General features: G+C 34.7%; 1 protein-coding gene and 1 pseudogene across 5 annotated transcripts in view; both read left to right on the plus strand.

Annotated features, from left to right (window-relative positions):
- The window catches only part of AFG1L (AFG1 like ATPase), a 169,864-nt gene that overhangs the window by 19,206 nt on the left and 127,774 nt on the right, over window positions 1–22,884 (plus strand). The gene's annotated exons all lie outside the window — the stretch shown is intronic.
- On the plus strand, window positions 15,897–16,931 carry LOC120608170 (60S ribosomal protein L36a-like; annotated as a pseudogene).

Raw genomic sequence — 22,884 nt, forward strand, 5'->3', positions numbered from 1 at the left:
ACCTCATCTAAGCTTTAATGCCAACCCTAACTCCAAGACATTTTGGAAACTGGAACTATGAAAACTTTAAGGGCCTTAAAATGTTCATTCAGATCATTTCTGATTGCCTAACTTAAAATTCTTTAGGAAGTAGATTATGAATTCCATTTTGGGATGAGTGTTTTTCCATTAGTAAGATTATTAAAAATTGAAAGTGAAATTTGGTATCTTATATAATTTAAGTATATATGCTCAATTTTGATTTCCCTGCCTGTTTTCTTTCAGGTCTTAGTGTATCTTCATTTAATTCAACAGTTATTCAACTTCCAGACAGTTAAGGGGAAGCATTTTATTAGGAATCAGAGTGGCCATGGTGTGGGTGTTAAGGGCCTCAAATTTGCTAATTCAGTTGAAGCCTTCTATTAAGTGTGTTTGTGGGGGAAGGTGAATGAAATTGAGTCCTAGCCTTTGAATAGTCTTGGAAGGGAGATGAAATTACGATAGCACACATTTTTTTTTTTAGCACTTTCTTTATTCTAGGCAGTCTGCTAGCAGTTTCTCTCACTTTAACCTTCATAAAATCTTGATATATAAAATTATTGTTATCTCTATTTTATAGACGAATAAACAGGCACAGCCACACAACTGAAATTCGAACCCAGATATTTTTGCTCCAGAACTACACATTTAACCGCTATGTTCAACTAGCTACTTACCATAACAATGAACACTAATTGAACACCATGATCTAGGCCCATCTAAAGTGTTGTAGGACTAGAGGAGAAAGCAGTTCTGCTTGGAGAGGGTTTTTTAGCAAAAGTGTAGAAGTGAGCTGTGCATAGCCTTTATTGGTTTATGGTCCATCAGTGAGAGCAGCTAGAGATGAAGCTTGGGAAGTGGACCAGGATCTGTTTAGAAGAGCTTTATACAGTGTACGAAGATGTCCAGGCTTAGTGGGACACTGTTGGCGGTTTCTTAAGTGATCAAATCCATTTTAGTATGATTATTCTTGTGACCACCTGAAAAACAGATCAGGAATGCCTGGATGGGGGAATATTGGAAGCCAGTTGATTGTTAAGAAGGAAGTTACAGTAATTCGGGGGAGATCGGGTTAGGGCCTGCCTGAATTACTGTTCTGGTAAGGCTGGAGAGTAAGTAGGGCAGCAAGAGAGGTAATTCAGAGACACTGCTTTGGTAGAGTTGACAGGCTTTGGGGGAGACAAGGAGGAGGAGTTGAGATCAATTTAGGATTCCTAGTTTGCATATTTAATGGCATCGCCAACCATTTATCTAGGGAAACAAAACAAAAAATCAGACCAGAGGCATTTCATGGGGAGATTCCATTCTGGATTTGTTAATTTGAGGTGTTTATGATAGTTCCAGGTAAATATGTCTAATTAGTTGTAGGAAATATAGGGATCTTAGACTAAGAAGGGAAATTTGAGGTGTTGAAAGCCATGAGAACAGAAAAACTAGCCTGGGAATGTTTGTAGAGTGAAAAGGAGAATAGGCTGAGGATGAGTCCTTTTGGAAAACCGACATTTTATGAGAAGAACGTGACCTTGTCAAAGAGCAGTTAGGTCATAGGAGAACTAGGAGAGAGGCCAAGGAGAAAGATGTTTCTAGGTTTTCTAAAACTGAAAATTAGCATATCTGAAATTCTATTTTATTTAAGCTAGTCTTAGAATTTAAGTTTATTTCATAGAGGCAAGGTAAATATGAGTCACATCTTGTGATTTCTTATTATAGTGCCCTTCTGTATCTTAATGTTATATTTTTAGGTATCTGTTAAATGATGATTTATATTTACCTTTAGCTCCACAATTTCTTTTTAAGTACATGTACATGAGGGATCTCAATTAGGTATTAAATGAGTAGTGCTAATCCACTTCAGCCATATGAATCAATATAATTTATTTGTAGTATAAATTAGTGTTTAAAAAATGGGCTTTGGATGTTTATAACCCAATTAGATGAATACCCTTAGTGAAACTTCATGTTTTTTGGATCTCCATTAACATTTATTATTATATTAGAAAAGAATGTTTATGTCTATTTGTGAGAATAACTTCATGATAGTGGTTTCTTTCAATTTTCTTTTAAGCATAGCATGGCTTATTGTATAAATATAGCTAGTGCCATAGATATAGTTTCAGGGTGGAGGGTGAGGCAGATGAAATAGTGTCTGTCCAAGGGTAGAACTGATAGAAAGGAATTTCAAAGGTCCAGAAACAGATTATTGATCTAATGAATCTATTGATCTATTGATTAGCACTACTTCGTACGTGAATAGCTTCATTCTCTTTGTTTAAGTAAATGATGAATATTTAAATGGTGTATAATTATTTTGGATTTATCTTTTCATAAAAAGTAGCACAGAAATAATGGATGTCAAGGGTCTAGAAATTCATAGTTCAGCCTTTGGGCCCAGCATAGTAGTATAATCTTTAAGTTCTCTGACTAAAGGTCATCTGGCCTCAGCTTAAATATATCTAACATTTGTTTTCCTAGGTTACTCATTTTCTCTGACCTGTGACTGAAATTTGTTCTAATTTCTCAAGAGCCTTTTGAAAATGTCTATTCCTGCTGTTTTGTCTTCCTTGCCTAAGGACCTCTTCGAAGGTCCCATTTCTATGCCTATGCTACTGGCGGTTCCTGGCACTTTAATCTCCAGGATCTTTTTTTACAACCTTCTTTCACTGTCTTTCTTGTCCCTTCTTCTTTTCTCCATCCAGCTCATCCTAGCAGTTACTTTTCCAGTACAGTATCCAACCACATTCTTGACCAGGTGTGACAGTTTTCAACAATTTTTAAAGTGTGAACATATGATTGTTAGAGTAGTTCCTTCATAGCTTCATAATGCAATTTACATAATAAATGTAGCTCCTGTAAGAGTCCATTTTAAAATGGACATTACGTATGTGTGTGAAGGTATAAAATTTAAAATAAACAAATATAATGAATAGATAGATGTTCTTTTTCTTTATCTTGTGAAGGAAAATAGATCTTCTATAGATCTCATTATTAAATGGTGTATGAACCATTTGAACCAGGGTGAATATTAAGGAGTTACTCAGTATGCTAGGCCATGCCTATAATTACTTCAGAATAGCTTTATTCAGATTTTTAGGCGGTATTTTACTGATTTGTTATCATGAAATTTAAAGTACTATTTTTTTTCTTTTGTAAAGTTATACACATTGGCACACTTAAGATTAACTAGCTTCTAAAGGAAAAGAATGATAACCAGCAAGCATTTAGTTTTAATTTTCATAATTTTTCTATTTAAATCAAAAGCACCCTCATAAAGCTCCTAAATCAGCCCTTTATAAATAAAGTAAATCATCTTGTGATACATTCCTTGATGATGGCTTATGTTGTTTTTCTAAAGAAAGAGTTTAATTAAGATTTGATTTCTTCTATTCTGCACTTTGTTTTTTCATCACTGAATCAAACATAGGTCTTTAATGTCACTGGTAAGTCTGACTTTTTGGGTCATAGATGACCATTGCAGTTTTCAAAAAAGCAACTGAATATTTGTCTTTTTGGTATTATTAGAACATAATAAAGCGTAAACTGGCTGCCTATGACATTAGAAGGGGCTTCTGTCATTGTAGGAGAACATTTCTGGTCAGTGGCCACTGTTTAGTTTGTTAAAATCAGCACATGTACAAATAACTCATGAATAATTGTGAACACAGTATTTGAATGGATGTTTAATAAATATGCATTAAAAATCTAATTACAGTAATGAAGTTTACAGCTGAAATTTTAATCCAGCCCTTTAGAAATATTAAATGTGCTTTTCCTGATTGTGCATTTTTCTCACAGCAGTTGGGTAAACATTTTAAACTGGAAATCTAAATTCCTTATATAGTTTTGATTTCATTTAACTAAGCATGTGTTCTTTTTGGCAACAATCTTTCTTTTTGTGAAGAAGTGAAGCTCTTTTTATTCCATTACTGTTCAAAGTATTTTGATTCATTTTATTTTAGAATTGATGAAAATAGGAAACCAGCTGAATAATAAAATGTGACCTGGACAGACTATATTGTGCTTTTTTTCTTTTTTTAAAGATTTGCTTTAAAAAATTTTTTTAATTGACATTAAAATAATTTTCAATTATAGTTGACATTAAATGTTATATTAATTTCAAATGTACAGCATAGTGGCAGGACATTTATATAACTTACGAAGTGATCCCCCAATAAATCTACTACCCACTTGGCACCATACATAGTTATTACAATACTATATTTCCTATGCTGTACTTTATACCCCTATGACTATTTTGTAAGTGCTTCTTAATCCCTTCACCTTTTTCACCCAGTCCCCCATCTCCCCTTCCCCATCTGGCAACCATCAGTTTGTTCTTTGTATCTATGAGTTTGTTTCTGTTTTACTTGTTCATTTATTTTGTTTTTTAGATTCTACATGTAAGTGAAATCATATGGTATTTGTCTTTCTTTGTCTTACTTATTTCACTTGGCATAATACCCTAGCAATCCATCTGTGTTGTCGAAAATAGTAAGATATCATTTTTTATTAAATATTACTCAGCATTGAGTAATATTCCATTGTACATTTGTAGCACATCTTTATCCAGTAGTCTATCCATAGACACTTAGGTTGCTTCCAGATCTCTCTTATTGTAAATAACGCTACAATGAACATGGGGGTGCATATATCATTTCAAATCAGTGTTTTGGATTTCATCAGCTAAATACCCAGAAGTAGAATTGCTGGGTCATATTGGTGTACCTATTTTTAATTTATTGAGGAACCACCATATGGTTTTCATAGCGACTGCACCAATTTGCAATCCCACCAATAGTGCACGAGGGTTCCCTTTCTTCATATCCTTGCCAGCACTTGTTGTTTGTTGACTTATTGATGATAGTCATTCTGACAGGTGTGAGGTCGTATCTCATTGTGGTTTTAATTTGCATTTCTCTGATGATTAGAGATGTTGAGCATTTTTTCATATGTTTCTTGGCCATCCAAATGTCCTCTTTGGAGAAATGTCTATTCAGTTCCTCTGCCCATTTTTTAATTGGGTTATTTGTTCTTTTGGTGTTAAGTTGTATGAGTTCTTTATATATTTTGGATAGTAACCCCTTATCAGATATATCATCAGTGAATATCTTCTGTCATTCAGTAGGTTGTCTTTTCATTTGTTGATGGTTTCCTTTGCTGTGTAAAAACTTTTTAGTTTGATTTAGTCCCATTTGTTTTTTCTTTTTTTTTTCTCTTGCCTGAGGAGACATATCCCAGCCCCCACCCGACATCCCCCCCCAAAAATTACTAAGAGCAATGTCAAAGAGTTTACTGCCTCTGTTTTCTTTTAGGAATTTTATGGTTTCAAGTCTTACATTTAAGTCTTTAATTCACTTTTAGTTTATTCTTGTATATGGAGTAAGAAAGTGGTCTAGTTTTATTATTATTATTTTTTTGCACGTATCTGTCTAGTTTTTCTAACAGCATTTAGTGAATAGTCTGCCTTTACTCCATTGTTTATATATTCTTGCCTCCTTTGTCAGGAATTAATTGACCATATAGGTGTGGGTTTATTTCTGAGCTCTCTATTCTGTTCCGTTGATTTATGTGTCTTTTTTTTTTTTAATGCTAGTACCATGCTGTTTTGATTACTATAGCCTTGTAGGATAGTTTGATATAAAGTGGTATAATATCTTCAACTTTGTTCTTTCTCAAGATTGCTTTGGCTCTTTGAGGTCTTTTGTGGTTCCATATAAATTTTTAGAATTTTTTGTTCTAGTTCAATGTTTAGAGAGGGATTGTATTGAATGTACAGATTGCTTTGGGCAGTGTGGACATTTTAAAGATGTTGATTCTATCTGTGAACATGATATATGCTTCTAGTTATTTGTATCTTCTTTGATTTCTTTCTTCAATGTCTTATAATTTTCTGAATATAGGTCTTTCACCTCCTTGGTTAAATTTATTACTAGGTATTTTATTTTATTTTATTTTTTGATACAATTGTAAGTAGGTTATTTTTTAAATTTCTCTTTCTGATAGTTCATTATTGGTATGTAAAAATGCAACCAATTTCTGAATATTTTGTATCCTGCTACTTTACTGAATTCATTTATCAGCTTTAATAATTTTTTTGGTGGACTCTTTAGGGTTCTCTATACATGGTGTTATGCCATCTGTTAGATTGTGATTTTGGTTTTATTCCAATCATTTAATTTAGTATTTCCATTTTCTTATCTGTAGAAGGGAGTTAATTATCCTAACTACCTTTCTCATGTGTCATTTATGAGGCTCAAGTAAGTTATGATATGAGAAGGTCCCTAGAAACTTTAAAGAATGTTATATAAATGTGGGACTATGCTAGGACTAATTGAAATACTAATGCTGAAATGGTAGAGGTGGTGGGTTCCAGTCTGTGAATAGAAATGGAACGAACTCAACTCTACTTAGAATTACTAAAACCATTTTAATTGGGGGCCACTCACTAATATTAACAGTAGCAAAGGGCTTAGTCTGATTTCACTTCTTTGAATTCTAGAAAATGTATTTTTGATGTTTCTAAGATTGTGCAAAAGGCCTCTCTAGATAACAAAGTTTTGGTTCTCCTGGACTCAACTACCTTTTCTCTGGATATCCTGAACATCTAGAGGTTCTTAGAAAATAAAAATTAATGCTTTTGTCATGATGTTTCAAAGAAAGCTGTCAAAATTTGATTTATAGTATGCAGGTAAGTCACTAAGATAAAATGTCTTCATTTAGTAAGATACTGTTTATGGATACTCTTTTCAAAGGGACTCAAGTAGTTGTGAATTATTTGCTGTGTAGCAAGATATAAAGATAGCATTTTGTAGAATCATAGAATATTAGAGGTGAAGAAGACCTCTGGGTCATATAGTCAAATGTCAGATGGGCATGTAGGTTCTGCCTTAATCATTTCTTTTTGATGCATCTTATTCATTTTACGAGAGTCCTAATTGTTAGAAAATTATTTAAGTAGGCTGAAATTTGAGCTTTTCTGTAACTTCTCCCCAATTATCTTGAACCTTCCCCTAGGTATAATATATATAACTCTAGTCCTCATTGTACTGTAACAGCTCTTTAAACATATCAAGACTGATATCTTATTCATTTATTTACTCATTTATTTATTTATCAAATTATTGAGTATCTCCACTTCTATTTGACAACCTTTAAGACATTAGAGACTTATATTTCTCCCATCCCTTCATCCATTCATTCATTCCCTGATTATTTCTTGGTGCCTTCTATAAACTAGACACAGGGTGCTGGGATTTTATTACTGTGTCTCTTCTCAGTGTCAGCTATCCCATCAGTTGGGCTCTTAGGACAGGTCTTTCCAGTTTGTATTTGATTAGTTATTTTCTATATCAAAAAAATAAATTATTTTTAATTATAAAATACTGTATGTACATAGTAGAATATACAGAAAATACCACTGCTGTTATCTTTATTTTATTTTGAAGTATACTTATTCAAGTATAAGGTTTATTTAGGAAAGTGCACAAATGATAAGTGTAAAGCCCATTGATTTTCTTCATAGAGAAAATAGATCTTTGTAAATACAATCTAAATCAAGAAATACATTTGTTGTGCCCAGAGGCTCTCGTTGTACACCTTCCAAGTCACTAGCTTTTTACATACAATGGTAATCAACTTCCTGATTTATATTACTATTAATTTATCTATTTATTTATTGATGGACACTGATTGTTTGTATGTCTTGGCTATTATAAATAATGATGCAATGAAAGTGGAGGTGTAGATATCTTTTTGAGGTGGTGATTTCATTTCCATTTGGAATACTCAGAAGTGGAATCGCTCTATTCTGTTCCTTAGTGAATTGTAAGAGTTCTTTATATATTCTGGATATGAGTCCTTTATCAGATACATAGATTGTAAATATTTTCTACCAGACTGTCTTGCATTTTAATTTTTTTAGAAGAATCTTTTAATGGTCAGAAGTTCTTAATTTTAGTGTAGTCTACTTATTGGTCTCTTTTGTGTGCGTCCTACTTAGGAAGTCTTTGCTTACCTAAATCATGCACATATTCTTAAATTATCTTTTAGAGCTTTATTGTTTTACTTTTCACATTTAGATCTTTGATACATCTGGAATTAATTTTTGTGTATAATGTTACACTGGGATCAAGATTATTTTTTTTCCATGTGTGGATTTCTAGTTGACCAAGGAATATATATATTTTAAGTTAAGTAATTAAATAATTATCTTAATTGAAGAAATGATTTAAATGTTTCCCCCATCTTCCTTCCTCCTTCTATCCTCCCCCATACCCTCTGGTAACCACTAATCCATTGTCCATGAGTCTCTGTTTGTTTGTCCTGTTCATTTGTTGCTTTAACGTTTATATCCCACATATAAATGATATGTGATTTTAAACTTTTTCTCTCTGGCTTATTTCGCTTAGTATGATTATTTCAAGGTCTATCCATATCGTTGCAAATGGCGGCATTTCATCTCTTCTTATGGCTGCGTAATGTTCCATTGTGTATATGGACCACAGCTGCTTTAGCCAATCATCTGTTGTAAGACACTTTGGTTGCTTCCATGTCCTGGCCACTGTGAATAATGCTGCTATGAACATCTCTGTGCAAATATCTTTTCGGATATGGGTTTTCAAATCTTTGAGAGTAAATACCCAGCAGAAGGATTGCTGGATCATATGGTAGATCAATTCTTAGTTTTCTGAGGAATCTCCATACTGTTTTCCATAGTGTCTGTACCAATTTGCAGTCCCACCAGCAGTGGATGAGGGTTCCTTTTTCTCTGCATCCTCTCCAGCATTTGTTATTACTTGTCCTGTTGAGTATAGCCGTTCTAACAGGTGTGAGATGGTATCTCATTGTGGTTTTGATTTGCATTTCCCTAATAGCTAGCGACATTGAGCATCTTTTCATATATTTGTTGGCCATTTGTATGTCCTCTAGGGAGTAGTGTCTGTTCAGATCCTCTGCCCATTTTTTGATTGGATTGTTTCTTTTTTTGTTGTTATCGAGTCGTATGAATTCTTTGTATATTTTGGATTTTAGGCCCTTATCAGAGGTGTTGCTTGCAAATATATTTTCCCATTCGGAAGGTTGTCTCTTTACCTTGTTGACGGTTTCTTTTGCTGAGCAGAAGCTTTTTAGTTTGATGTAGTCTCATTTATTTATTTGTGCTCTTACTTCCTTTGTCTTTGAGGTCAAATTCATAAAATCCTCTTTAAGCCCAAGGTCCTTGAGTTTAGTTCCTATATTTTCTTCTATGCATTTTATTGTTTCAGGTCTTATATTCAGGTCCTTAATCCATTTTGAGTTAATTTTGGTGTGTGGTGATAGACAACAGTCTAGTTTCATTCTTTTGCATGTGGCTTTCCAGTTTTCCCAGCACCATTTATTAAAGAGGCTTTCCTTTCTCCACTGTATATTTTTGGCGTTTTTGTCAAAAATTATTTGCCCATAAAATACAGGTTTATTTCTGGACTCTAGATTCTGTTCCACTGGTTCGTATGTCTATTTTTCTGCCAATACCATGCCGTTTTGATTACTGTTATTTTATAGTATAATTTGAAGTTGGGCAGAGTGATACCTCCAGCCTCGATCTTTTTTCTCAGGATGGCTTTGGCAATTCAGGGTCTTTTGTGCTTCCATACGAATCTGATGATTTTTTGTTCTATTTCTTTAAAAAATGATGATGGGATTTTGATGCGGATTGCATTAAATCTGTATAATGCTTTAGGTAATATGGTCATTTTAACTATGTTGATTCTTCCAATCCAAGAACACGGAATATCTTTCCATTTCTTTGTATCTTCTTCGATTTCTTTTAATAGGGTCTTGTAGTTTTCATTGTATAGGTCCTTCACATGTTTTGTTAGAGTTATTCCTACGTATTTTATTATTTTTTTGTTGCAATTGCAAAAGGAATTGTTTTTTTCACTTCTTTTTTCTGACACTTCGTTATTAGAGTATAGGAACGCTATGGATTTTTGAACGTTGATTTTGTATCCAGAGACTTTACTGTATTTGCTTATTGTGTCTAGTAGTGTTCTTGTGGAGTCTTTAAGGTTTTCTATATAGAGAATCATGTCACCTGCAAATAGTGACAGTTTGACTTCCTCGTTTGCTATTTGGATGCTTTTTATGTCTTTCTCTAGCCTGATTGCACTTGCTGGGACCTCCAACGTTATATTGAATAACAGTGGCAATAGTGGACAGCCTTGCCTTGTTCCTGATCTTAGAGGGAAGGTTTTTAGTTTTTCACCATTAAGTATAATGTTGGCTGAGGGCTTATCATACATATATGGCTTTTATTATGTTAAAGTACTTTCCTTCTATACCAATTTTGTTAAGTGTTTTGATCATAAATGGTTACTGTATCTTGTTGAAGGCTTTTTCTGCATCTATTGATATGATCATATCATATCAATTTTTTAATTTGTTTATGTGGTGTATCACATTAATCGATTGGCGTATGTTGAACCATCCCTGTGCCCCTGGGATGAAGCCCACTTGATATGTTGATGTATTTGGATTTTTGCATCTGTGTTCATGAGAGATATTGGTCTGTAGTTTTCTTTTTTTGTGTTATCTTTACCAGCTTTTGTTATCAAGGTAATATTGGCCTCATAAAATGAGTTGGGAAGTATTGCTTCCTCTTCGAGTTTTTGGAAGAGTTTGAAGAGAATAGGTCTTAAATCTTCTTTGAATGTTTGGTAGAATTCACTGGTGAAGCCATCTGGTCCTGGATTTTTACTTTTTGGTAGGTTTTTGATGATTGTTTCAATTTCCATACTGCTGATAGATCTATTTAGATTTTCCAGTTCTTCTTGATTCAGCCTAGGAAGGTTGTATTTTTCTAAGTACTGGTCCATTTCTTCTAGGTTATTGAATTTGGTGTTATATACTTTCTCATAGTATTCCTGTATGATCCTTTATATTTCTGCAGTGTCTGTCATAATTTCCCCTCTTTCATCCCTGATTTTTATTTGTGTTTATTTGTGTTCTTCTCTTTTTTCTTTAGTGAGTCTAGCCAGGCGTTTGTCAATTTTATTAACCTTTTAAAGAAGCAGCTCTTTATTGCATTTATTTTTCCTATTTTTTTTTCAATTTCATTTATTTCTGCTCTAATTTGATTATTTCTTTCCTTCTGCTGACTTTAGGCTTCATTTGTTCTTACTTTGCTAGTTTTTTAAGATGAAGCATTAGGTTGTTTATTTGGGCTCGTTCTTGTTTTTGGAGAGAGACCTGTAATGATATGAACTTTCCTCTTATGACGGCTTTTGCCGTGTCCCAAAAGTTTTGATATGTTGTACTGTCATTATCATTCATTTCTATGTATCTCTTGATCTCTCTTTTTATTTCTTCTCTGACCCAGTTATTCTTCAGTAGCATGTTGTTTAATCTCCATGTATTTGTGGTCCTTTCTCCTTTCTTTTTACAGTTGATCTCTAGTTTCAAAGCATTATGATCAGAGAACATGATTGGTATGATTTCAACCTTCTTATATTTGTTGAGGCTATCTCTGTATCCCAGTATATGGTCAATCCTTGAGAATGTTCCATGTGCACTAGAGAAGAACGTATAAGCAGCTATTTTGGGATGAAAGGCTCTGTAAATGTCAATTATGTCCAGTTGGTCTAATGTATCATTTAAGGATGTTATTTCCTTATTGATTTTCTGTTTAGATAGTCTGTCCATATCCAATAGCGGGGTATTTAGGTCCCCTACTATGATAGTATTTTGGTCTGTTTCTCCCTTTAGTTCTGTTAGTAATTGCTTTATATATTTTGGGGCTCTGTGATTGGGAGCATAGATATTAATGTGTTATGTCTTCTTGGTGCATGATTCCCTTTATCATTATGAAGTGTCCCTCAGTATCTTTCTTTACCTTTTTTATTTTGTCTATTTTGTCCACTATTAGTACTGCTACTCCTGCTTTTCTCTGAATGCCATTTACTTGAAATATCATTTTCCACTCTTTCACTTTGCGTCTGTATTTGTTTTTGGAACTGAGATGTAACTCCTGGAGGCAGCATATGGTTGGGTTTTGTTTTTTGATCCATTCTGCAACTTTCTGCCTTTTTATTGGTGAGTTCAGTCCATTTACATTTAGGATGATTATTGAAATATGAGGTCTTCTTATAGCCATTTTGTCTTTTGCTTTCTAGTAGCTCGATGTTTCTATTGCTTCCTTGTCCTTGTGTTTCTGTTTTCTTTATTTTGATTGGCTTTTGTGGGTTTTCCCTCTGATCCTTCTTGTTTTTATGTTATATACTTCGGTTCTGAATCTTTGGCGTGTGGTTACCATTGCGAGTATGTAAAGGATAGTTATATATATACAGTCATCCCTTTTCTTCTGTACGTGCCTTATCTCCATTCCCCTATGCGAATCTGGATCTTTGAATCCTCCCTTTTTCAGTCATTGTTGTCTCAGTTTGTCCCTATGTATGCTGAACGTTCATTACTATCTTGCTATAGCAAATCTCTTCTTATTTTAAAGCTTATAATGCCCTGTTCCTAGTAAGGGTTGCACTCCTCTGCTTCTATCAGCCTGGTAGTCACCTTACTCCTAATTATGTATTTATTTATTTTTTTTGGTCATTTTGTTTTAAGTGAGCTGACTTCTTTCAGTATTTCTTGTAGTGCAGGCCTCGTAGTGGAGAATTCCCTCAATTTTTGTATGTCTGGAAAGGTCTTTATTTCTCCTTCATATCTAAAGGAGAGCTAGCTGGATACATTATTCTCGTCTGGTAGTTCCTTTCATTTAATAGTTTGAATATTTGATTCCAGTCCTTTCTGGCTTGTAAGGTTTGTGCTGAGAAGTCCGACAATAATCTAATGGGTTTTCTTTTATAGGTTACCATCTGCTTTTCCCTGGCTGCCCTAAGAATTCTGTCCTTGTTGTTAATTTTGCTAATTTTAATACAGTGTGTCTTGGTGAAGGCCTTTTTGGGTCAAGATAATTGAGTATTCTGTTGACTTCTTGAATCAGATCTCCAGCTCATTCCTTAGATTTGGGAAATTCTCAACTATTTGCCTGAAAATGCTTTCTTATCCCTGCTCCTTTTCCTCCCCTTCGAGAATTCCCATTATTCTTACGTTTCCTCTCCTGAAAGTATCAGCTAGTTCTTGTATTTCTCTTTCATTATTTTTCATTTTTCGGTTTCTTTCTTCTTCCTTCTGATTTATTTCTAGATTTTTGTCTTCGATATCACTGATCCTTCCCTCCATTTGGTAGACTCTGTTTCCGAAGCTTGTTATTTCATTTTTCAACCCTTGCGGTGTGTTCTCTATCTCCACAGAAAGTCTATTCAGTTCTTTTTGAGGGTTTCAATTTCCTTGCTAAAGAACTCAATTCTGCTCATCTAGTTGTTTTTTCAATTCCTGCAATTGTTGATATGATTCATTTTGGATCTCATTGAGCTTTTTCAGAAGTACCATCCTGAATTCTCTCTCATTTAAGTCGCATATTTCTATGTCTGTAAGCTTATTTTCTGGAGATTTTTCTCTTTCTTTCTGAGATGCCTTGTCCCCTTGGTCGTTCATGGTGTTTAATGGATTATTTCTCTGCCTGGGCATTAATGGAAGTGTATTCTGATTTTTTTTTCCAGAAAGAATATTTATTATATAATGTCCCTAAGCCTCTTGGATCTCTGCTTTATATAAAGTCTTAATAATGTCTTTTTTTTCGTATAGATATTTAATCATGCTTGCTACCTTCAGTCTCAGTTCCTGTCAGTGTTAGCGACAGTTTCGGTAGTGTTTGCTCAGATTCCCCTGGGGCTCCTTGGCATTCCGTCTCAGAGGTTATGGGGGGAGGGGCCCTCTGTGTTGGGGGATGAGGGCTGTGGCTCATCCTCAGCTTTGCAACCTCTGCTGATAAAAATCAACTGTTGTTTCTCTGCCATCCCCATTTCTCTGCCTTCTGCCCTGATGACTGGGCCCTGCTGCTGGCTGAGTGGAGCTCACAACTCTCTCAGGCAGGGCTGTTTAGGGAACTCACCTCACTTCCTCCCCTCCCCCTCCTCCTACAGGGAACTCCGGCTGCGAGAGGCAGCGTCTTTGTTTCTCCCAGTCCACCACCGGACACCCGGAGTTCTGACTTGTGGTAGGTCTTATGCGCAGATCCCACACTCAGATGTGCTAGTGTGCAGTTTGCATGTATTTTGTTGAGTTTTAGATGTTCAGCTTATTGTTGTTTCAAGGGGAGAGGTCTGGGGACATCTCTCACTCTGCCATGTTTCTGACATCCAGGAATATTTTTTAAATAGAGATCTTTTTCTTCCAGGCTATCTCAGTACCACTTTTGACATAAATCAAAAAACCTTAGGGATGAAGCAGATTTTTAAAATAGCATTTCTAAAGGGAAAATGCTTACTTTCTTTTGAAACAGTCTGGTCCACCATTTTGCTTAAGTCTCCAAAGAATATCTCTAAGATATCTACCTATGTGTAAAACTAGAAATCCATTCCAGTTTAAAGCACCAACATACACAAAGGCTACATATCCCCCGTGTTATTATATTTTGGTTCTATGGAAACAGTGTCAGTACAATTAAGCTTATGACATATATGTATGTTATGCATCTGCAGAGAAACAGAACCAATAGGATGTATATACATTTAGAAAGATTTATTATAAGGAATGGACTCAGAAAATTATGGAGGCTGACAAGTCCCAAGAGCTGCAGTCAGCAACCTGGAGACCCAGAGACCAAAGAGAGTCAGTGGTGGAGTTCCAGTCCACGTATGAAGGCCTGAGAACCAGGGGAGCCTGCAGTGTAGTTCCAGTCCAAGGCTGGCAGCGTCAAGACCCAGGAAGAACAGATGCTTCAGTCTGTGTCCAAAGTCAGGAGAAAACTAATGTCCTGGCTTAAAGGCAGTCAGGCAGGAGGAGTTCTCTCTTACTGGTGGGAGAGGTCAGGCTTTTGTTCTATTAGGCCTTCGACTGATTGGAGAGCAATTGGCTCTACTCAGTCTACTGATTCAAATGTTAAGCTTATCCAGAAACACTTTCACAGATATATCCAGAATGTTTGAACAAACATCTGGGCACCTCATGGCCTAGTCAAGTTGACACATAAAATTAACTATCACAACATATGTCAAGACTATGATTGTCTTCCATGTAGGAACATTACCCCTCATGTTCCTAAGATGCAGCAGTCCAGGTATCCCTATTTGACGTGTAAAAGTACAAACACAGGAAGGGATGAATTCCTGTCCTGGTTTCCTTTTGAAGAGGATGGGGAAACTGTGGCAGAAACTGACTTTCCCTTAGGTATTTTTGCCTAAAATGGTGATTATGTGCCCAGTGTATCACGGAGAACAACATTACTGTGACTGAGAGTCAAAATGGTGGAGTCAGGAAATGAATCCAGGGGGTATGACTCCAGAGCCCATGCTCTTTCCACTGTAACATCCTGTCTCCCTGCTGTACCTGTGAGTACAAATGCTGGCTCTACCACTCCCTGGCTGTGGGAACATGGATGGGTTACTTACTCAGCCCCTCTGTGCCTCAGTTTCTTAAGCTTTAAAGTAGGAATAACGTTAATACCTACCTCATAGGGTGATTGTGAAGATTGAATGAGTTAATGTATGTAAAGTACTTAGAAAAATTCCTAGCACTTAGTAAGTACTCAGTAAAGGTTATTAATTGTTTCTGCTGCTATTAGCTACATGATCTTGGTCAATTTACTTGTAATGCTAACTCTCTGGTTCAACTTTTAGACATCTCTGAACTGGACTATTATTATAGTTTCCTAACTGGTCTGTATGTATCCACTTAAATACATATATATATAATATATATATAAAATAACCTTTATATATATAACAATATATATAATAATAACCTTTTAAAATATAATTTGCGTACCATATATTCACCCATTTCTGCATCCAGTTTGCATTCCTACAATTTTTTTTTCTACAGAGGAATCTTTTAAAAGATAAATCAAATTGTGTCACATCCCTGCTGAAAGCTTTCTACTTGTTCTTAATCCTGCTGATAAAACCCACAATATTTATCATGGCTTATAAGACCCTACGTGAACTGGTCCTTGCTTCCCTTTCCAACATCATCTTGTGACAGATTCCAACTTGGTTGTTTAAATCAGCCACATAAAATCTTTTTCTTCCTCAGAAATATGTAGTTTTTTTCCATTTTCACTTTAGGATTTTTGCCAGAGCTTTCCTCTGCTTGGCATATTATCCCAGATCTTTTTCAGAGTTGAATCCTTTTGGCATTCAGGAACAGAAATGTCACTTCCGCAGGAAGGCTTTTTTACATAATCTATAGGAGTCCCCAGTCATTCTCGAGCATAGTGCTTCTCAGTCTTTAATGTGCATATGAAACATATGCCAATAAGAAGAACATCATTGCAGCTTATTATTTATTAATGTAGTAAGATTTGTTAAGTAGAGCATATTAGCATAGACTACAAGACTGCAAAACTCAGAAGAATTTTTTTGTTCCAGACTTCTGTTTTAAGATGAAAACTTAAAAATCGGAGGATATCGCTTCTTTCCCTGCTAATAGTGCCCCAACAAACAAACATGGTGTATGTTCCTAAAACTTGCTGGACTTCCTGTAAGAAGTGTGGCAAGCACTAAACCCCAAAAGTGACACAGGACAAGAAGGGCAAGGAATATCCGTATGCCCAGGGAAAGCTGCCTTATGACGGGAAACAGAGAGACTGTTCTGGGCTGACTAAACCAATTTTCTGGAAAAAGGCTAAAACCACAAAGGAGATTGTGCTTGAATGCAGTGAGCCCAACTGCAGATCTAAAGATTGTTAGCCATGAAGACATGGAAGCATTCTGAACACGGAGGAGATAAGAGAAAGGGCCAAGTGATTCAATTCTAAGCTTCACCTTTGTTTTACTATGAAGACAATCAAATCTTGTGGTTATGTTCACTTCAAAACAAAATATGGGAAGGAAATCAAAGTAATCACAACTACACTGAAAGCCTGGGAGAACTCTTTTTTTTTTTTTTTGCCCTGGGGGAAAAATAGAACTGTTAAAATACTATCTAGGAAGTTGTAATAGATTTTTCAAATTCTAGAACATCATGATATTGACTAAATCTTACAGCATGTAGGCTATGATGTACAGTGGGATCTTCCTAAAAGTTCAGGAGAAAGTGGTAAAATAAGGTACAAAATTAAGGTATTAGAACAGCACAGAATTTTTTGGGCCTCTAAAATCTTTCATTTATGTGTGTAGATTAGTGTGTGGATCTTCAGAATGGCATTTTCCCACTGTCCATTTGGAATACAATAAGACAAATTAATACAAATCAAAATAATATAGCAGCAGCATCACATAATTTGTGTACACTGATGTAGTAACAGATTTAATTTAGTGCAGCTTTTGAGAAGCCTTTTGTGTTTCAATTTATACAGCTGCTATCCAGGCCTAAGCTGGCCAATCTTTCAGCCTTGAGTGTCTTGTCTGACTGATTCTCTTTCTCTTTTAAAGGCATTATTATTATTATTATTTTTAGAACAGTTTTAGGTTTACAGCAAAAGCGAGAGGACAGTACAGAGATTTCCATATACCCTCTATCCCCCACACCCACGTGCACAGACTCCCCCATTATCAACATCCCCCACCAGGGTGGTGCATTTGTTATAATTGATGAACCTACATTGATACATCATAATTAACTAAAGTCCATAGTTTACATTGGGGTCATTCGTGATGGTGTACATCCTATGGGTTTAGACAAATGTGTAATGATATGCATCTATCATTATAATATCATACAGAGTATTTTCACTGCCCTAAAAATCCTCCCCCTATTCGTCTCTCCTCCCTACCACCCTCCTTTACTACTGATCTTTTTACTTTCTCCATAGTTTTGCCTTTTTCAGAATATCATATAATTTGGAAATATGATCTTACCGTATGTAGCTTTTTCAAATTGGCTCTTTTATTTAGTTATATGCATTTGTTTTCTCCATGTATTTTCATGGCTTGATAACTCATTTCTTTTTAGTGCTGAATAGTATTCCATTGTCTGGATGTATCAGTTTATTTATCCATTTATTTACTGAAGGACATCTTGATTGCTTCCAAGTTTTGGTAATTATGAATAAAGGTGCTGTAAACATCCATGAGCAGGTTTTTGGGTGGACATGAGTTTTCAACTCCTTTGGGTAAAAACCAAGTAGCATGATTGCTGGATAGTGTGGTAAGAATATGTTTAGTTTTTTTAGAAACCATCAATTGTCTTCCAAAGTGGCTTTACCATTTTGCATTCCCACCAGAAATGAGTGTGTGTTCCTGTTGCTCCACATTCTCATCAACATTTGTCAGTGTTCTGGATTTTGGTTATTTAAATAGGGATGTAGTGGTATCTCATTGTTGTTTTAATATGCATTTCCCTGATGACTTATGATCTGGAGAATTTTTCATATGCTTCTTTGTTATCTGTACATCTTCTTTGGTGAGATGTCAATTAAGGGCTTTCGCCCATTTTTAAAAAATGTTATTGATAGCTGTGCTTTTTAGGAATGTATCCCTATAGCCCCCTCTTTATCATAAATTGTCTTTTAAAGTCTTTGGTCCATTTATAAAATTGGATATTGTATTTTCTTGTTGTGAGTTTAAGACTTCTTTGTATATTTTGGAGAAGACTCCTTTTACCAGATGGATCTTTTGCAAATATTTTCTCTCAGTCTGTGGCTTGTCCTCTAATGAGACCATGACACTGCCTTTTGCAGAAAAGAAGTTCTTAATTTTAACGAAGTTTAGCTTATCAATTATTTCCTTATTGGACTGTGCCTTTGTTGTTTATCTAGGAAGTCATCACTATACCCAAGGTCATCTAGGTTTCTCCTATGTCTCCTATGTTTCTCCTATGTTGTATCCTAGGAGTTTTATAGTTTTATGATTTACATTTAGGTCTGTGATTCATTTCAAGTTAATTTTTGTGGAGGGTGAAAGGTCTATGTCTAGAATATTTTTCCATTTGTTTGCATGTGGATGTCCAGTTGTTCCAGCACCATCTGTTGAAAAGATTATGTTTGTTCCATCGTACTGCTTTGGCTTGCTTGTCAAAGATCAGTTGGCTGTATTTATGTGGGTCTATTTCTGGGCTCACTGTTCTGTTCCATTGATCTCTTTGTCTGTTCTTTTGCCTGTGCCATACTGTCTTGATTATTGTAGCTTTATAGTAGATCTTGAAGTTGGATAGTGTCAGTCTTCCAGTTTTGTTCTTCTTCAATATTATGTTGAATAATATTCTAGGTCTTTTGCCTCTCTATTTAAATTTTAGAATTGTTTTGTCAGTATCCACAAATTAACTTGCTAGAATTTTGATTGGGATTGTGTTTAATCTATTCATCAGACTGGGAAGAATTGGTATCTTGACAATAGTGAGTCTTTCATGAACATGGAATATCTCTCCATTTTTAAGTTCTTTGATTTTGTTCATCAGTCTTATAGTTTTCCTCATAATAGATCTTATATATATTTCATTAGATTTATTAATCTATTTATTAACCTAAGTATTTCACTTTTTGTGAGGTACTAATATAAATGGCATTGTGTTTTTAATTTCCATTTTTCTATATTAACCTTGTATCCTGGAAGCTTTCTATAATCACTTATTAGTTCCAGGAGTTATTTTGTCAATTGTTTTGGATTTTCTACATGGGTGAACATGTCATTTCTGAAAAAAGATTGTTTTATTTCTTCCTTCCCAATCTTTAGATCTTTTATTTCCTTTTCTTGTTTTATTGAATTAAGTAGGAACCTCTAGTGTGATGTCAACAAGGAATGATGAGAGGTAACATCCTTGTCTTGTTCCTATTCTTAGTGGGAAAGCTAGTTTCTTACCATTAAGTATAATGTTAGCTGTAGATTTTTTGTAGATATTCTTTATCGAATTGAGGAAGTTCCCTCTATTCCTAGTTTACTGAGATTTTTTATCATGGATGGATGTTGGATTTTGTCTGATGTCTTTTCTGCATTTGTTGATATGATCATCTGGCTTTTCCTTACCTTCTTGATGTGATTGATTACATTAATTGATTTTTGAATGATTAATTGATTTTTGAACCAGCCTTGCATTCCTGGGATAAATCCTACTTGTTTATAGTGTATAATTCTTTCTGTATATTGTCGGATTTGATTTGCTAGTATTTTGTTGGGATTTTTGTGTCTATGTTCATGAGAGATAATGATCTGTAGTTTTCTTTCCCTGTGATGTTTTGGTCTGATTTTGGTATTAGGGTAATGCTGGCCTTATAGAATGCATTAGGAAGTATTCCTTTTCCTTCGAACTTCTGAAAGAGATTGTAGAGTATTGGTATAATTTCTTCCTTAAATGTTTGGTAGAATTTACCAATGAACCCATCTGGGATTGATGCTTTCTATTTTGGAAGATTTTAAAATTATTGATTCAATTTCTTTAATAGATGTAAGCCTATTCAGATTGTCTATTTCTTCTTGTGTGAGTTTTGGCAGATTGTGTCTTTCAAGGAATTTGTCCATTTCATCTAGGTTATCAAATTTGTGGTTTGAGTCATTCTTAGTATTCCTTTATTATTCTTTTTATGTCCATGGGATCTATAGTGATATCTCTCTTTTATTTCTGATATTAGTCATTTATGTCCTTTCTCTTTTTTTTTCTAGTTAGCCTGGCTAGAGGCTCATTGGTTTTACTGATCTTTTCAAAGAACCAGTTTTTGGTTTCATTGGTTTTCTCTATTGATTTCTTATTTTCAGTTTCATTGATTTTTGCTCTAATTATTATTTCTTCTACTTACTTTTGATTTAATTTGCTCTTATTTTCTTTAATTTTCTAAGGTGGAAATTTAGATGATAGATTTTTGATCTAGCTTTTCTTATATATGCATTTAGTGCTGTAAATTTCCCTCTAAGCACTGCTTTTCCTACATTCCCACAAATTTTGATATTTCATGTTTTCATTATCATTTAGTTTAAAATATTTTGAGGTTTCTTTTTTTGACCCTTATGCTATTTTATAGTGTTGTTTAATCTCTGCATATTTTAGAATTTTCCAGTTGTCTTTATTGTCATTGATTTCTGATTTAATTCCATTGTGGTCTGAGAGCAGACATTATATGATTTCTGTGCTTTTAACTTTGTTACAATGTGTTTTATAGCCCAGAATCTGGTCTGTCTGATATCGGTGGTGAATGTTCTATGTGAACTTGAGAAGAATGTATATTCTGCTGTTGTTGGATAAAGTATTCTATAGATGTTAATTATAGCTAGTTTATTGATGGTGTTCAGTATTGAGGTCAATTATGTCCTTATTGATTTTCTGTCTGCTGTATCTGTCTGCTTTGCTAAAGGGGTGTTGAAGTCTCCAACTATGATAGTGGATTTATCTATTTTTCCTTACAGTTCTATCAGTTTTTGCCTTACGTAGTTTAGTTTGATGGTCTGTGGTTAGGTGCATATGCATTAAGGATCATTATGTCTTCTTGGAGAATTGACTCTGTTATCATTATATAATGTCCTTCTTTACCTTTGATAACTTTCCTTGTTTTGAAGTTTGCTCTGTATGAAATTAATATAGCTACTCTTGCTTTCTATTAGCATTAGCATATTTTCTCTATGAATTTAATTTATATGTGTCTTTATATTTAAAGTGGGTTTTTTTTGTAGCTAACATATAGTTGGATCTTATGTTTTGATCTACAGTTTGCCTTTTAATTGGTGCATTTATACCATTGATTTTCAGTGTTAATTATTGATATGGTTAGATTAATACATACCATATTTGTTGTCTGTTTTCTATTTGTTGCCCTTGTTCTTTGTTCCTACTTTTGTCTTCTACTCTTTTTCCATTTTGTGGTTTTAATTGAACATTTTATATGATTTTATTTTCTCTTCTTAGCATATCAGTTATCCTTTTTTTTTTTAGTGGTTGCCCTAGAGTTTGTGATATACATTTATAACCGATCCAAGTCCACTTTGAAATAATACTACTCGACTTCATGGGTGATGCGAGTAACTTGTAATAAAAAAATAATCTTGATTCCTGCTATACTAATTTGGGCCTTTATTATTTCCCACTTAGAATAATCAATTTCATAACCAGTTTTCTCTATACCCAAATTACTTTTATTTTCTATTGCCAGTTAATCTCTATACACTACTGGTGCAATTTTTTTTGTCTTTCTACCTCTCTTAAAAATAAAAAAAAACACTGATATTCTCTGTTTCCCATTGCATTACCCATTACATGTGATAGGTACTGAATCATTTCTTGTATTATTGGATGCATTTTAGAGAGAGGGAAAGTGGTCTAGAAATGCAGGCTGGGTCCCTATTGTAGATTCCTTGAACCCTAGAATGAGAATACTATATTTGTTGGGGATCCCTAAGACTACCCCTAGGTTTGGTGATTTGCTAGGAGGACTCACAGGGCTCAGCGTATAGTTGCATTCGTAGTGATGATTTCTTATAGTTAAAAGATACAAAGCACAATCAACAAAGAGAAAAGACATGTAGGGCAAAATCTGGAGAAAATTGGCGGCAAGCATCCAAGAGCCTTCTCCCATTGGGGTCACATAGAACATAGTTAATTCCTCCAGCAACCAGCTGTGACAACAGGTATCTGTTAGGGAAGCTCATTAGAGACTCAATGCTTAGGGTTAGGGGGTGAGAACATAGTCCTCTCTACTTAGCATGTGCCAAAATTCTAGATTTGTAGAGGGAAACTAGGGGTTTAGCATGGACCACATTGCTTGCACATGGTATAAATATTTAGGCACAGTGAATTACTCTTAACATTTCTGGGAATGGTGAGAACCTTTTTGGAGTCTAAGTTCCCAGCCAAGAGCCCACCTTGCAAGCAGGCCTTTATAAGGATAGTAGTCTCAGGCCTGCCGTGTTAACTCTT

Source organism: Pteropus medius, unplaced genomic scaffold (genome assembly GCF_902729225.1).
Source record: "Pteropus medius unplaced genomic scaffold, Ma_sr-lr_union100, whole genome shotgun sequence".
Taxonomy (NCBI): Eukaryota; Metazoa; Chordata; class Mammalia; order Chiroptera; family Pteropodidae; genus Pteropus; species Pteropus medius.